The 6,470-nt window shown below is 49.2% G+C and overlaps 3 non-coding genes across 3 annotated transcripts; all 3 read right to left on the bottom strand.

The window, feature by feature from the left end:
• Positions 1-1,211: 1,211 nt before the first annotated feature.
• On the bottom strand, positions 1,212-1,284 carry Trnap-agg (transfer RNA proline (anticodon AGG)). The gene has a single exon. It is a non-coding gene; the product is annotated as a tRNA-Pro (tRNA).
• A 123-nt stretch (positions 1,285-1,407) lies between these two features.
• Trnap-agg (transfer RNA proline (anticodon AGG)) lies at positions 1,408-1,478 on the bottom strand. Its single transcript has one exon. It is a non-coding gene; the product is annotated as a tRNA-Pro (tRNA).
• A 127-nt stretch (positions 1,479-1,605) lies between these two features.
• Trnap-agg (transfer RNA proline (anticodon AGG)) lies at positions 1,606-1,679 on the bottom strand. Its single transcript has one exon. It is a non-coding gene; the product is annotated as a tRNA-Pro (tRNA).
• Between the last annotated feature and the right edge of the window lie 4,791 nt (positions 1,680-6,470).

The raw sequence follows: 6,470 nt of genomic DNA, 5'->3' as shown, positions 1-6,470 counted from the left end.
CATGACCCCGCTTGGAGACCGTGGCGCCGCTTGCTCCCCCATTAACGTCCATAAGTTCCTGCTCTCGACCAGACGGTGACTGCGTGGCGACATGGTCTTGTCTTTCGAGACGGCCTGTGTCGACGCCTGCAGACATTGTTTCTCTTAGGCATCCCTCCTCATTCTGACTTTCTTTGTTGTTCGAGAGCGGAGTTAGCTTTGCCGCTTCACGCCCCTCGTCCTTCGGCAGCACTCCGCTCGCGGCTTCCTCGGCATCAGCTTCGTCCATGACGAGTTTTGTGGTGTCTTCTCCAGTCGGCCCAGTGACACTTGCGTAGGTCATCACGCACTCACTTTCTTCATGGCCGAAGCGACGGCAATGACTGCAACGTGGAACGCGACACTCTCGCCGGATGTGGCCCTTGCTGTGACAGCGCTGACACAGTGGTGGTCTTCCCGGAGCGACCAGAAGAGCCATCTCTCCGGCGACGCGTAGCTGGTGCGGAAGGTCTTCGACCTTGGTGCCACTGTGCAGTTTCAGACGCACCAAGCGTGTCGTCGACCCTTTGTCCTGAATTCCTTGAACCCTCCACTTCTCCTTCGAGATATCTGTCACCTTCCCATACGGGGCCAGCGCTACGCGCACGTCTTCATCTGGCACATTGAACAAGAGCCAGTGAAGCTTCAGACGTACATCTTGATTTCCTGGGTCGATGACCAAATATCGCTGGCCTTTCACTTTCATTTGACCGCAGGCCAATGCTTTCTTCATCCCTTCCGTACTCTTAAATGTCACCGCCCAGACATGACTCATCTGGTACGTCCCCAAGGCTATCACCTCGGGGAGCAGCGCCAGACGTGCCAGCGTATCCCGGAAATGTTCTACTCGGTAGGGCCTGGCCTGCACATCCGCATGCAAAATTAAATATTAAAACACTACGACCTGATGGCAGCGTAGGCAAAATAACTTCGTAGCCGTCGCTATCTGCCTCATCGTTCCTGTTACCGCGACTGTTCACAGTCGCTGATAACCGCCCCTTGGGAGCACATGATACACACGTCCGCACCCTTCGGCAGCCGGAAGTGGCCTAGACCAACGAGCCAACGTATCTCGTGAAAGCGGCACGTTTAGTCATTCCTGCATCTTGGCAGGCCGTTAGTAGGATGAATACAAAATAAAAATGAAAATGGATGGATCGCTCCGGCCCGACCAGAGAAAAAAGAATGTGGAAGGGCTCGTCCGGGATTTGAACCCGGGACCTCTCGCACCCTAAGCGAGAATCATCACCCCTAGACCAACGAGCCAACGCATCTCACTGAAGCGGCACGTTTAGTCATTCCTGCTATCTTGGCAGGCCGAAGTGGGATGAATACAAAATAAAATGAATGGTCCGCTTCCGGCCCGTAGAGAAAAAAAAAAACGTTTGAAGGCTCGTCCGGGATTTGAACCCGGGACCTCTCGCACCCTAAGCGAGAATCATACCCTAGACCAACGAGCCCAACGTATCTCAGCGAAAGCGGCACGTTTAGTCATTCCTGCTATCTAGGCAGGCCGAAAGTAGGATGAATGCTAAATAAAAATGAATGGTCCGCTTCCGGCCCGACAGAGAAAAAAGAAATGTTGAAGGGCTCGTGCGGGATTTGAACCCGGGACCTCTCTCGCACCCTAAGCGAGAATCATACCCCTAGACCAACGAGCCAACTAGCCAAAACGGCCCTCAAACATTTTCCCCTCCATCGAAAATGCAGCCGCCGCGGCCGGGATTCGATCCCGCGACCTTCGGGTCAGCAGTTGAGCGCCATAACCACTAGACCACTGTGGCGGGGCACAGGCTGAAAATAGGACGAATGTAAAATAAAAGTGAGAATGTATGGTTCCCATCCAGCAACGGGAGCGGGGCACACGCCTTGTGTTGTATTTCTTACGTTGAAAGGGAGGAGAATGCACGAAATGCGGCTCAGGCGTGAGTGTCACGAGTGAGCGCCAGCCAGAAATGATAATCTGATGGTGATGAGCGCGGTAAAAATTCTCTGGATAAAAGGCCCAATTCTCACAGCTACCTTTTGTGTACCTATCACACCAGATTTATTCACGAGCTACGTTTGAAACATTTACATCTATTCGCTGGAATGTATCAAACATGTGAGTAAGACAGGACTGTATTTGCTGTCTCGGGGACCGGTAGTTTGACTGAAGTAAAGAAAGTTTGAGGTCGTCTAAATAGTGACCTGTCACGTTAAAATGCTGCGGCAGTGCTTTCGGCAATTTCATTGGTGTGTTAGGTACGGTAAAATCGATGAAGGATTAATCGAATAATCGAATAAAAGTGTAGCGCAAAACCATTAATCGCCATCGATGTTGACCTTTCAGTTAATCGGCTTAATCAATTAAATCTTTTAGACTAATCTATTCACGCTCAGTGACAAGAGTGACGCGAAAATTCTGAAATTCTGCTAGAATGCTAAGCAAGAGCAGCGACTGCCATCGGAGATGTGTTCGCAATATCAGGCGGACTACATCTAATTCGTGTAATGTCGCGTCAACACCAGCCCACTGGAGATTTTGCAAATTTTAGAATTTATTTTGCATGGCGACATAGGCAGTGCGCAGAATCTCGCGTTTCATTATCCATGGGTTATACTGTACTGAGCCGTTGGTTACTCTAGTGTTAATGTTATACACACAGGAATTGCGGTTCGGCATACCAATAAGCTGATACTTAGCACAATTGCAAACATTGTAAAATAATTTCGCGAAAAGCGACCGGCATGGGGTGTTTCGTGCTTGCTCAATTATTAGATCATGCTATTTTTATCTTGCTATTGCTACTCAATAAAAAATCAAATTGGTGCTTCTAATGCTTCATGTGAGGCAAGCGTAAATTCCAATTTCCAATGCATCTGAGGATTATAGCGAAGACAGACTATATGGTTAGACGCAGAGCAGATTATGGGCGCTTTGTGATAATTTAAGTGAAATATATGTACGTCTTTGTGCTGCTTGCAAGTAGTTAAAAAAAAGTCACAGTTTCGCCGCAAGGCCGAAGCAATGAATGCGATAGCAAGAAATTAATGCTATACGAAGTGAGGCTCGCCAATGTATACTCTCAGTTTGAACAGCGCTCCTGTTGCAAAGCGGCCGAAGCAGCGAAAGAAACTAGCGTGCTTCAAGTGTCGAGCTGTGACACTTGATAGTTCGCGCCCATCTTCTGTTTGTTCGTTTAGCGGCGTCCCTTGAGCTCGAGTGGCTTTCGTACGCTCCGTAACATGAGCGCGGACATCACGGTGAAAGCGTGAAAGATCCCTCTTCCCCTCAGCACAAGAAAACCGCGCTAGCAGACAGCGGAAGGGCAAGGTTCTCCCTGCGCAAGTATAAGAAGAAGCGAGCGAGCTCGCCGACGACTTTTAAATGCGCCTGTCGCGCTCCTAACGCCATCTCGCTGGTAATGAAACAACGCTTATAAGCGCAGCCATCTCTGAGTCCGTCCAGCGGTAAATGTTGTGTATATAACGCTCGCCGTTAGCTACGTGGAGGATCTGCGTTTCGTGGCGTAGTGGCTAGCGCCACTCGCTGCGGAGGAAGAGGTCCCTGGTTCGATTCCGCGCTTCGGAAGCATTTTTCTGAATCATTTTTCTTTGGGGCTTTTATATATATATATATAAATACTTATACATATACGGTGCATGACGGCGGCGACGGCAAAATCCAGCCGAGACTGTCCATATAATTGCTATCGCAATAATATGCAACTTGAATAAAACAATTGATGCCTTCCATTCCCCCTCCCCACCTATGTGCACGCTGTCAACATGTCAACGAAGTTGTCGGTCGTAGGAGCATCTGCAGTGTCCGAGTGGATATCTCACTTGCCTATTGTGCGGTCCCTCAAGTTGCTGTTTGGTTTGCTGCCATGTTCATTTTTAGTTGGGCGCCTCTTGGCAAGGACCATACTTATGAAACGGCAAGACGGCTAGTTGTAAGAGCTAGGGTTATTTGTTGTCACCCAAACATACAGTGACACTTTTCAAGCGCGGCCGTGCCGAATCAAACACATCAGCATTTGATGCTCCTTTGCTCTTAAGGAAAGGGCACGTGGCTCAAAAAATGAAATCGAACTCTTCTTTCTTGCTTTATATATAGGATTATTTTTGCATATTGTTATTGCAGGTTACCATCACAGCTGTCGTTTTTTATTTCTTGTTTCGTCCTGCCGTGCCTCACTAAGCAATTAAAAAAAAAGCTATGAGGACGCTCAAGCTTCGCCTTCAAGACTGGAACACGATAGCGTAATCGGGCCCCATTCGCATTCCTTTCTCATTCGCTTGATATGCTTCGCTTCTCCGTAGACGTCTGAAACGTGCCACGAAGAAAGGATCGTCCGTGCGCGTAACATTGGCCGTTTTAAAGGGTCTCTGCAACACTTCTTTAAGTACCCATCGAATTACTCTAAGGAGTTTATTACCTCACGAATGAACCGCCGCAGAAGGTTTTAGAATCCGTCGAGTACGAGCGGAGTTAGAGAGGTTTGTCGCACGCTGTACGCGTAATTGCTTTCTCTCTGCTCTCGTCCCGACGAAAGCGCTGGAAGCTAAGCAGGGAGGGGTGGCACGGGGGAAAGAAGTTACGTCACGCGCGCGTCATGAACGTGAGCATTTTTTCTTGTTTTTTTCTTGGAACGCGCGGCTTACTTTTAAGGTTGCCGCCTTTCACCCGAAAAAAAAACAAAAAAAAAAAAACCGGCCCTCCGGAGGCGCTATGTTAATTCTTTGGCATTCAGTGCCGTTTAATGCAACATTACCTTCCTTGAGCGAAACAGATTAATGTGCATGTGCACAAAAACACAACACTGAGCTAACCAACTAGTCTAACGGCTGGCATCAAAAATACCCGTGATTGAAATGGCGTTTGTACTAAAAGTAAATGAGGTTTTAGTTATTACTGTGAATGTGCTGCACTGAAAAGGAACCGCACATACTTCACCCATAAAAAAGCTGTTCTTTGCGTCTGTATCCAGCAGGCCAGAGACATTGCATAAACGAACGTTAAAATGTATAGAGTGCATATACCACAAAAATACAGAATATTTATATATACATGCACGCGCAATAATATGCTCTGCTCCAGTGATTGATATACTTGAAGGGATCGTAAAAAGGGGCGTAAGAGTTTTGATGATTGGCTATAAGTATTGCCACGCGTGTTATTTCGATGTATTCGGGCTTTACCCGCAAAGACTGTTTGCAGCGCTCCGCGCAGACCGCGCCGCGATGTTTCAGAAGTTTCACGATTGTTTTAGATCATTCCATTAAGATTGCGCGCAGGACGCGAGTAGTCTAGTTTCTTGGAGAGATTACGCAGCCACCAGCGATGACGCTGGAATCTTCGATGGCACACGTATAAAAGCCGACACGCTTTACCGCTTGTCAGATTATCGACGGCCGACGCTCTGTTATGGTGGCTAGAGGGGGAGGTGCCAGCATCGGCCGGGCTGCGCCGTGCAAGCCGGTGCGGCACGCTTTCATGACGCCGACAGGTGGCGCGCTCGTCGTCTCCGAGATTCCTAGAGCGAGGTCTGGCGAAGTGGTCTCGTGGATTCTCTCCGGCAAAGTGCGTGTTATGTCACCTGTTGCTTCGCCTGCTCGGCTTTTGTTGTACGTATTGGTGCCTGATGGCCAAGGCGTTGCGTAGCCACCGGCGCTTCGCGGGAAACCTGAATTCCTTTGTCAGCGAACGCGTCTATGGCACGCTGTCTACTAAAGTGAGAAACGCATGTTGCGTTTTTCGCGACCGAGAAACGTACGTATGTCGCGGTTTTTGCGAGCGAGAAAGGCATGTAACGTTTTTCGAGGCCGATAAACGTATGCCGCATTGTTCGCGAGCGACAAACGCATGTCGCGTTTTCGCGCGAGCGAAAAAGACAATTGTGCGGCGAACGCCGGTGTTGCTGCCGATCTCGTCAGCGCACAACATTTTCTGTCGTGAAGTTGTGTCGTCCCGTCGATAGATTATCCGTCGCCGTCACCGGACCAGAGGACGCGTGCCTTGGTTACTTTATGCGATCGACCGAGCCTCGCAAGAAAGGCGAAAAGCGTCCGCTACATTGCGCCGACGGCTCACCTGCGAGTTTGTTGTTTTCATGTGTTGACGCTACGTGATGGCAAAACTGCAGAGACAGCAGAGACATTGTTTCGCCCCTGGATCCACTACGGGATACGTCTCGGACAGGAAAAAAAGATAGATATTAAGGTTTCTCTCATCGCAGTTATCCCGCCTATGATGAACGTCGACCGCCAGGGTTGGGAACGTTCCATTACAAGAGCTGATAAGCCACTGGACAAGAACAGCGTTGTCTGTGGACTTCACTTCGACGAGAGGTTTATATTTCGCAGCTACACACATGTGATCAACGGTGAAACAGTGGAAATTCCCCGTGGTCGCCCTTCCCTAACACCAGACGCGGTTCCAGCTTTGTTCCCCAACGTCGCTGCGT

This window comes from Rhipicephalus sanguineus, chromosome 1 (assembly GCF_013339695.2).
Source record: "Rhipicephalus sanguineus isolate Rsan-2018 chromosome 1, BIME_Rsan_1.4, whole genome shotgun sequence".
Taxonomy (NCBI): Eukaryota; Metazoa; Arthropoda; class Arachnida; order Ixodida; family Ixodidae; genus Rhipicephalus; species Rhipicephalus sanguineus.
Note: the sequence above shows the minus strand (reverse complement) of the source record. Positions and strands in the feature narration are given on the sequence as shown.